The sequence below is a fragment of the Nothoprocta perdicaria genome, unplaced genomic scaffold, assembly GCF_003342845.1.
Source record: "Nothoprocta perdicaria isolate Ctin4 unplaced genomic scaffold, notPer1 scaffold_61, whole genome shotgun sequence".
Classification (NCBI taxonomy): domain Eukaryota; kingdom Metazoa; phylum Chordata; class Aves; order Tinamiformes; family Tinamidae; genus Nothoprocta; species Nothoprocta perdicaria.
The window spans coordinates 32,767-42,900 of NW_020455877.1; positions in this window are offsets into that span (position 1 = coordinate 32,767).

Consider the following 10,134-nt stretch of genomic DNA (forward strand, 5'->3'; position numbering starts at 1 on the left):
TATGAAGGAGCACRGAGTGGCTGTGAACTGGTCAGCAGAACACGCTCGTCCTGCGGTGTGAGTCCGGAGCAGCTCAATCCAGACTCTGGTTTACATCAGATGAACCTCCTCCCTCAACTGAGGAGCCACAAAGTCCAAGCACTCACACAGAGCAAGAGAGGCTACAGCAGCAAACTCACTGAAAAAAATCCAAAGGGTAACAGTAGATACTGGGCCTCAGTGAGCAGCCTGTGAGGCAAGATAAGGAACAGAGCAGAGATCCTGGCAAATAAACCATAAACTGAAACCCAAAGAAGTCTCCTAGCTGTTTTAACAGCCTTGTTGTAGAATAATTCATGAATAAGGATCATGAAATGAAGCCAGTAACACCCCTAATAAAGGTGGTTCTGCATCCCTAAGCGCTGTTAGACACATGGACCCAAGGACATTATTGCCAGGGACAGCTTCACGGTTCACACATGGTGAAGGKCAGCCTGCACAAGCACGTGGAAGATGAATTCATTGACCTCCTGTGTAGTAACCTCCACCTGATGCTGCATGGCTGCAGGATGAAAACTGCCAAGYGGGCAAGCTGCTATTTCACAGGAAACATCCTGCTGGATCCTGCCAGCTTTTCCTTGACCAGGTGTCAGCTCACGGCCTTTGCAGGGCTGTGGGAAGGGGCKGAACAGGAAGCTCCTTGGCGGGACCCTCGTGAGCTCTGTTTTCTTCTGCTGAATGCAGACTGAACGAAGCTGGAGCCAGGCTGATGAAGTGCCCCTGCATGCACTCAGCGGGGACTGCTAAATTCACTGGCGGTCCTACGCTCCTTCAAACACTAAGGCTCATCCTGCATGGAAAATAATTCCTAAAATACATACCAATAGTTACGGCAAGCAGGTAGGTCAGACGGATGCAGTGACCCCAAAACATGCAGCAATATTGGGGGAAAGAAAGGGAGAGAGGGGGCCTGGCTTCCCGACGTGGCACACGGGGCTCACGCTGCCCAGGCGGGCCAGGGCAGCTGCCGGAGCGGCCTCTTCCATGCSCACGGCCCCGGCCCGGCCCCGCGGAGCCGTCCGGCTCCAACGCAGCCGCGGTCCCTGGAAGCTCTCGGGATCGCACGGGATAAAGCCTGGAGCAGCCCACRGCCCTGCTCGGAGGTCCCATCCACGCTGAATTAACCGGAGATGCCGTGGCTGCACGCACAGCTCCTGGGAAGGCTCCCGAAACAGCCCCGGGTCTCCTGCCCTTCCCCTCCAGACCCTGGGGCTCAAGCCAGCAGTTCTGCACCAGGGCTTCCCCTTCCCAAAGCCAGGGACACCCCGCGCCGCCCAGACCTCCCACCGGCCGTGTCCAGCGCACACCTTGCTCAAGGGAGAGCTGGGGGCAAGACAGGTAATAGCTGGGGCTGCCAAATGATCATTACACTGCACTGCCATTTCCCGTTTGCTTCCAGGCTTTCCTTCACCTGGAATGATCTTTCCGTATTCGACACAAAACCTGGCTGCTTTAAAGGCAAAATGTGATTTTTTTTTTTTTTTTTTTTAATAATGTGAAGTTATTGTAGGCAACACCGTGAGAGAGTTGCATGTGACATTTGTAAGCCTGGACCATGAGGCTTACACGGTCCCTCCAGTCCTTCTTAACAACATGGAAGCAGATCAAATACAGTAAAACCCTGCAAAGAACACATCGGGTTTGGGTTATTTTAATTTCCCATGACCTTGTGAAGCATGGGAAATAAGTCATCCACCTACGTTTTTGTGTTTTTTCAATTTCAGAACAGTCTTTAAATACACAACTCCAAGTCCAAGTAGTAGAGGTAAAAATACACACGTAATAAAAAGTTTAGATAATGAATACAAATCAGATAATGTAGAGATAATGTTAAGACATATATACAGACTGAATGCTCTTAACTATTTTCAAAAGTTTCCTGGACACTTCGAGKGAAGATTTAAGAAAACTTGTGTTCGAGCAGGGCAGTGGAGCCACAAGCATGACAAGTTTCTGCCAGTTAATATTTCTGTATTTCAATCCACATCTCCACGTTTCCAGTTTCAGGAGGCTTCCTAGTTTGAACCCTTTCTTGTGAGGAGAAGAATCTACCTCCCACCAGCTCTCCCTGGGGACACAGGGAAACCACASCCTGGAGACATTTAACCAGCACCAGAACAACGGCTCCCACTCGTTCACACATCCAAATTAAATGAAGCAAAATGAAGATACTGTAAGGCAGGACTTTGAAGGTTTGCAATGGGAGAGGGGCTTTATTTTGCAGGAAGGAGATGATTTTTACTTGTTCTGCGAATTGTTTGTTTTTTCAGCCYGGTTCTTTTGGAATCGGTGCATCTGGGATAACAGCACACTCAAAACAAATAGTCTGTTGTAAACAAAAAGTAAAATGAAAGTCTGGAGATATTAAAAAAGAAAGAATATACAGGTCTTCTAGCTGCTTACATTAATCCATTCACTGTTTTTTCTTTCTGTATTCACAAAGAATATTATATCTATTGAAAATGGAGGAAGAAGGATTGTATTTTTCTGCTCATAAAATTAATTACAGCCTAATTTACTTTTAGCTTTGGAAGTTAAGACTTGGAATCAGTGCAGCTTAACTAAATTTGCCAAATCAGAGTAAAGGTAAGAATTAAGAGGTTAAAAATGCAAACTATCCATAACACGCTCCATCTACTGCACCCCCTCCCCAAACGAAAAGACTAATTTAATCATACAGTATATTTGGTACCTCTTCATTTATCCCAAATCTCTCCTTTGCAACGTGTTCAAGAGGCGGGCCTTACAGTACTCACAAACCTGAATTATCAGAACAAGCGAATGGGGATCCCCAAAGTCACGAGGACATTTTGAGGTTTATAATAACTCCAAACCTTGACGCCTTAGAAACAGTAGTTCTTCTCCATTTGGCCCATTGGTTTCTAAGTCCTTAGGTTTACTCACTGTTTCCACAATTCTGCATGCTAGAACTTACTTCTGAGATCAGTGCTCAAAGACCACAAGGCCACGTGAAGCCACTGCCCTCAGAGGATGGAGTTTTAACTTAATCAATAAACAGCACAAGAGACAGCAGAGGTGGATTCAACCCCAGCACAAAGCAGAAACACCAATGCCTTGTTTCTCATCATTCAGGATGTTTCCATTAGAATACCCTAGATTATATGGGTAACAGTGTTTGTCCTCACATTGCTGAATTGTGATATATTACACATTTTTCACAGAAAAATATATCTTAATACTAGTCCTCCAAAGTCTTGTTTTCTTAATATACTGAAACAAACAACTAAAGAACAAGACAGGCTGATGTCTCACAATCATTCAAACTACTCATGATTCTGTCCTGCAGCTCCAGAGGAAAGAAACAGAGTTTTCCAACACCTTCCACCAACAGGGAACTACCAAATCCTACACAATTCTCCAACACAAACAACTCCAGCAGCTCAGCTGTATTAGTGTTAACAGCTCTTGTCATAGGGTTTTTGCAGCAGCATTTGCAGAAATTTTTACAAGTTTCCTCCAACCACGTATGAAGAAACAGGATCTCTGAGTTGGGCTCCCATGTGGTTAAATGGGATAACTGTGGAGCGGATACCTTGACTCCGAGGTTGTGGAGAACTGGCTGCASCTTGGGGACAAAGGCTGTAACCAGCAGCAGGAGCTGCAAGTGGCAGCCGGTTACTCAAGGAATCCCTCAGGGGCTGCTACCAGAGCCACTGTAATTAGCAACCGGAATGATGGGCTGGGAAGTGGTCTCTGTGGCTGGTGACATTTGTGGGAAGAGGCTGAGAGTCTGGAGCGCAGAGCTGCTGTCCAGGGAGACCTCAGCAGCCCGGACACGCGAGCGGACAGAAACCTCAAGGAATCCATGAGGGTGAAATCCCAATCTTGCTTCTGGGATGCAACAGGACAGGCAGGGGGCAGCTGCTGGAAGGCAGCTCGGTGGGAGCTGCGTGTCCTCAGGGGCAGGCTGAAGTCAGTGCTGGAAAGGTCAACGGCCCAGTGGCCTGGGCTACCAAAAAGTTGGTCAGGAGAAGCTCCTGTAAAGGCTGTGGCTGGAGCTCGGTGTCCAGTTTTAGGTGACCAACACAAGAAAGACACTGACTTACTGGAGGAGACCRGTGCAGGGCTACCAAAATGGTGGGAAGCGGCCTGCAGCATCTGAAGTTCAAGGAGAGGCTGATAGGGATTTGTTCAGCCTGGAAAAGAGAAGGGGGAGGAGGAAGGAGAAGAAGYCTGACTGCCATCCTCAGCGCTCCAAAGTGAAGATACACACAGGACTGGGCCAGACTCAACAGAGGGACACAGAAGTGCAAGAGGACAAAGGACTCAAGGATCACAGCAAGAAATTCCAACCAAATATTAGAAAGTGAAGGTTGTCAAGTACAGAAGCAGGTTTCCCAGTGAAGTTGTGGGATGTTTAGCCCTGGAGACATGCAGAACTTTAATACACAAAGTCCTGAGCAATCTGCTCAAAAGTGGCCCTGCTTTGAGCAGGAGATTGAGCCAGATCGCCTTCTCAGGGCTCCTTTCCACCTTGTGTTACCGTGCAGTCACACACTCATCCCATGCAATGAATTATATACACCAGCACTTACAAGAGCAGAGGGAAATCTTTAGCTCTGGGTCTCAAGCACATCATCAGACTCTTTTTCAAGCTTATGCACCTGAACCTTAGCTGTAAACAACCAAACAAGACATACTTGCTTTTTGTCTTGTAGGAGATCAGCCTATCATTTAAACAAATGACAAAACTATGGTAGTCATTTTTACTGGGATAACTGATATCACTGTCTCCCTGCACATCCCATTTTTCAGTAAGACTGAAATCACCCTGTTCTCACTGAAAAGCATATACTTCATTTTTTTTGTTTTGCTTTCTTTACATTTTAAGAGTAGTTGAACGTTCATCTAACAGGTTCTTTCCACTCTCTACCCAGCAGTATTTTTTTTTTCCAGATATATCTTATCTTGTAGGCAGGCTTTAGGAACCAAACAATGACAGGACAGACCACGCTTCCATCTTAAGTGCAGAGAAACAACCTAGAAAGGAAACAGAGGCAAATTTATCTCTTCAGCAAACCAACGTCCACGTTTCATTAGGGTTCCTGGCCCTGGGACAGCCTGGCAAGACTGAGCATTTTCAGAAGCTTTCAACCCCCAATTACAACCTAAACAAAATACTTTTCTTGCTTTCTGGAGAATTCAGGCTAAAAGAGGAAATACTTAACTTACATTGCATTTATTTTCCAACCAATTACTGTATCATTTCAGATGAATCATCCCAAAAAAGGAGAATGAAAATCTAAGAGTGCAAAAATGCTTTCCAAGGACACCTAATTATTAAAAGATCATTTTGAAAGCCAGCCTTCCTCAAACTGCACTTAGAGATAAATGCTAAGTCAAAAGAGTTTGAGAGAAATTAATGTCTTTGGATACTTTTCCACCACTGTCCTTCCCACTCCAGTCAGATTGGGCATCGGAATTTTAAAAAGCAAGAAAAGTCTCAGTCCATCAGGAGTTTCTGCTTGGTTTCCGTGAATTCTGAGCTGTAGGTATTGCCCCAGGATCTGCTCCGTTATGAAGAGGGGCCTGTTGTTAGGTAGAATCAGCAGGAATCGGGTTATCCTTGTCATCTCCTGAAGAGCAGAGAGCTGAGATCCATGTGCCTTTCCAGCCGTCAAGCGGYACCATTTGCCTTATCCCACAACATCAATGTTCCCAGGAAAAGAGACCACAACCTTGGAAGGGAAGCAGGCAGTGATTTGGAAGCCACTACAAGGGCTCTGGCAATTAAAGCTCTCCATACTTTTACGTTAATTACACAACTTCTTTGACCAAATAAATCAGCTCACCTGGACAAGTGTCAGGAAATTAAAGCATTCCTTTGCACCGGTGCCAAAGAAGCAGTGCCGTACGCAGAGCAAAAGGGCACCAGAGGGAACGTGCCCCTTGAAGAGATACTGCCCAGAGACTGGGCTGAAATTCCTCAAAATTCCTCAGCAGAGACACAGCCTGGCAAAAGATAAACTCAGCCCATCGCCCTAGGGAAACTCGGAGGGCACTTGCTCTTCCCCAGAGGAACAACCTCGTTCCTGCGCCCGGGCTCCAGGCTCATCTCATCCCGTATTTGCAACGGGAATAAAAGGCATTTGGTCACCAGGCCAAGCGAGCAGCAGGCCGCCCTGATGGAACACGAAGGGTCACCCGGGTCAGATAAACATATTCCAGGCTTTTGTCACAACACTAATGCCTCTCCATGGATSGCAAAGGTATCCTTGATCAGACATAGTCGCTGCTCTTCCCCCCTGCTATTTGCAGAGCAAATGCTTACTGAGACATTTTTCCTCTAGCACAGCAAAACGTTGCTTCACAGGAGAAACACGCACAGAAGCCAGACAGCGCAGGGAAACTTTCCGGCTGAGCTCGAGAGAGGACTAGAGCCCTTAGTGAGGGCACCAGCAGACACACGCKCCAGGGTAAACCTCTGGTCACAAGAATCCAGTTGCTGCGATAGRATTGCACGGCTCCCTCTCCTGTTGCCGGCCACTCGGAGGGGGATTGCAGTCGCTTTCCCAGGAATCGGCACGTCTGGCACAGGGGGCTTTAGGGCATCCCCAGGTTTTCCGGGCGGCAGCTCCTGCGGATGTGTCCTGGTCAGCGCTGGACCAGGGTTGTGTCCTGCCCCTCGGAGCAGTGCATCCCTCCCGCTGGCTCCGCTCCTTCCCTCGGGAACAGCAGCCGAACGGCCGGCACCCAGCGGCAGCTCGGCCCCCACGAGCCACATCCTCATCTCATCCATATGAGGTGCAGATAAGGAGACAGTGATGAGGGCAGACAGGCTGGACACCCTGGCACATCCAGCATCCGAAGCTCTTCTGCTGCACCGGTGCCTTCAGTGTTCCCGTAAATGGCTCCGGAGGCTCTCGTGTCTCGAGCAGGGCGGCCTCAGGGCAACAGCCCTGAGCTCTTTACCCCTTCTGAAGTCATCCATCACCCTCTCACTAACAGGGAACACTTCTGGGTTCAGACAATTGCCAGCTGGTTAGACCAAAGTGTAAACTCTGCCTGTAAGGGCATCAGATCAAACTCAGCTAATTGTCCTTTCTAGATCAACTACAATTTTTATTTTATATATATATATATATATATATACACACACATACATACACACACCCCTTTTTAGAAAAGGCAACCACAAAACCCCACCAGCAGGGCTAGGGCGGCAGAAGCCTCCAGTGCCAACAGGTAGGAAGATAAAGCTGCTCTCTCACCAGGGCACTTGTTTGGCTTGGCATGGGACAGAAGGGTTCCTGCCACAATGCAAAACACGCCTATAATGCACCTCTAACCTAACCCAAAATATGACACACCTCTGTGTCTTATTTGTGCACGTGCTGTACAGGTTCATGGATGAAATGCTAAKCAAGAATCACTTCAAAATCCTGCTAGGAAGCTTGACCTAAAAAACCCTTCGCCATCAGGTTCAGCAGCATGTTTTGTTAAGAGCAGAGGCAATAGATAAAGTGGTGGTGGGAAGAGGTCATAAAGCTTAATATTTAAAAAACAAACCTAAGAAGTAATTGATACTAGATACATTTTAAGTTACTTCAACCCAACCCAGAGACCTACTAGAAGGCAACAAAACCCATCTCACCCAGTATTTGATAGTAATTTGATTTCACTCTGAATACAAAGATTCAACAAGCTATCAAGAAAGTACCTTACAACTGGTAAAGAGGTGAAAAAAACACAAGCATTTCAGAAGTCGTTTTCAAAACGCTGCTATACTTAGATAGCACTGTGAAGATTAAACTGCTTTTAATTCCATCACATTGGCCTTTAACTACACAGTGTCACCACTACGCCCAACCTGTCACTGTTTTCACAGCCTCCCCTATGGCTTCAGTCTCCCACTGACCTGAGCACAAAATGGCCATAACCAAGTCATAGACCCTTTCAAGTCCTAGTCCTTGAACCCAAGGAAATGAATCAGTTATGAATAATGATCTGCTACCACTTTTCATGCCTTTTTTTTTTAAGATAACAGAGACTGCACACACTTGCCCTGTTCCACTACCCTTCATAATACTGAATCCTGTCACTGCATTGTAGCCAAAATTAGGTTTATGGGGGGCAAAGAATGTTTGTATATTCTCCTGTGGGCTAAGAAGCTTCTAGGCTTAAGTATCTTCCAAACTCTGTAGACCATTATCTGCTTTAATTTCAGGGCAACAAATCTCTTTAGCATCATTCTCCACCACAGCATCATAAAAGAGAAGTGCAGTGTGAAACGGCAACTCAGTTGTAAAAACTATGTCTATCTATACATACAGATGTATTTTTACACAGCTAAGAAAATATGTCCAATAGAGCTGTGAAAGAGCATCCAGGGAAAAGTCATATTAAAGCACACAGACAGAGCTGGAAGTGCCAAGTGATTAAATGTGCTATGTAGTACTCCGAGTCACTGCATGGAGCTAAAACTGTGCTCAGCATCTTGAGGGCAAAGAAGAGCAAGCTGCAGTCCTGTAGATTTTAAACTTCGTTCTTTGACCAGGTCATCACCTACATGGCAGCCTTCTTTGCTCCAAATTCAATTTTAAGGTCACAACATCAGGAGAACTTGAGCTCAGTAGGTTTTAATCAGTGCTTTAAAGCATTTTCTCACAAATAAATAGCTACATGAAAGAAAGGGCAAGTGAATACTCTGTGGAATATTCTTTCATGATTGCTCAGATCTGAAAATGAGCAGTTCTTGCAGCTGTCCATGACCAGGAATGATTTAGTGTTCTGAGGCTAAGTATGTTTCAAAACACATACAGTAATCATTAAAAATGTTCAAGAAACCTGAAAAACTGCASCTTTACATAAATATGTCAATCAAAACACAACACTCATTATTAATGAATTTCCAGTAATACCTGGTGCGACAGATGTCACCATGTAGCATCTGATGGAAAATGACTGATTGTTAGTTACAGGAATAATGTAACAATATAAAAAGCTTCCAGGAAGTGCTGAAACCCTCAAAATGCCAGGATCTCAAACATGCAGACAGACCAGGAGCTGCTTCTCGATGCCCAAGCGTGTGAACATCCACACACCGCTCCTAACAGCACAGCAGGAGCTACAGTGCCAAATCCATGGGGTTCCTGTGTAAARACTCTGCTTTCCTGGAAAGCAAAGCATACTCAGAGCAAGGCTCCWTAAAAATAAGTAAGTGAATGAATAAAGAGAGGGGAGAGGGGAACAGAGGAAATAAGAAGAAGGAACTATTAAAAGACTGGAGATAGAGGGCAGAGTGGAGACCTCCAAATCACTGAGTAAAGGCTGTGCCATGAGGAACCCAGTCCYTCCAAAGGAGGAGGGCAGCACCAGCCCTTGGGAACGGGGTTGCAGAGACTGCCCCATCCATCCCCAGGGCTCCGTCATTCCTGCCCTCCTGACTCCTCCTCACACACAAGGGACCATGGTTGTTATGTCCCAAAGAAAGGAGCAGGGACTGGGTAGGGGCTGCACGTTCTCATCTCCTGCTGCTGCTGCTGCTTTGGGAACAAGTACCTTCATTTCACTGTCATTTAATGAGCTCTAGTGCAACCAAAATAAGCACTAATGAAACTTTTTTTCGTTGCTTTTTGTTTTTTGTTTTCGTACAAAGATGTTGACCACCAACATCAATGCAAAACTGCAGACTCAAATGCAGCTTGGTTTAAAGTTTCCTCCGGCCTTTCCTATTAACTCCAAAAAAAAAGGCTAAAAAAGCTTGGTTATCATTCTTCTGAATTCCTCTAGGAGCAGTACAAATCAAAGCCAGATTTTTATACTAGTAGCAAACCACAGAGGACAGTGCTGTTGGCCGATAAAAATATCTTCCTCTCCCCTCAGAAAGAAAAAATAAGGAAAAAAAAAAGAAAAAAAAAGAAAGAAAGCTCCTTAAACCGCTGCATTTTTTCCAGCGCAGGGAATGCTCCGGGGTGGGATGGCGTTTGCACCTGCACGGCTCCGGGGACCCGCATCCCTGCGCTGCATCTTCCAGCCGCCTTCCAGGAGTTCCCACCGCCGGGAAACAAAACAGAGAAAGAAGGGGAGGAAAAAGGAAAGAAAGAGGGAAAGAAAGAAAAAAAGGAGGAAGAA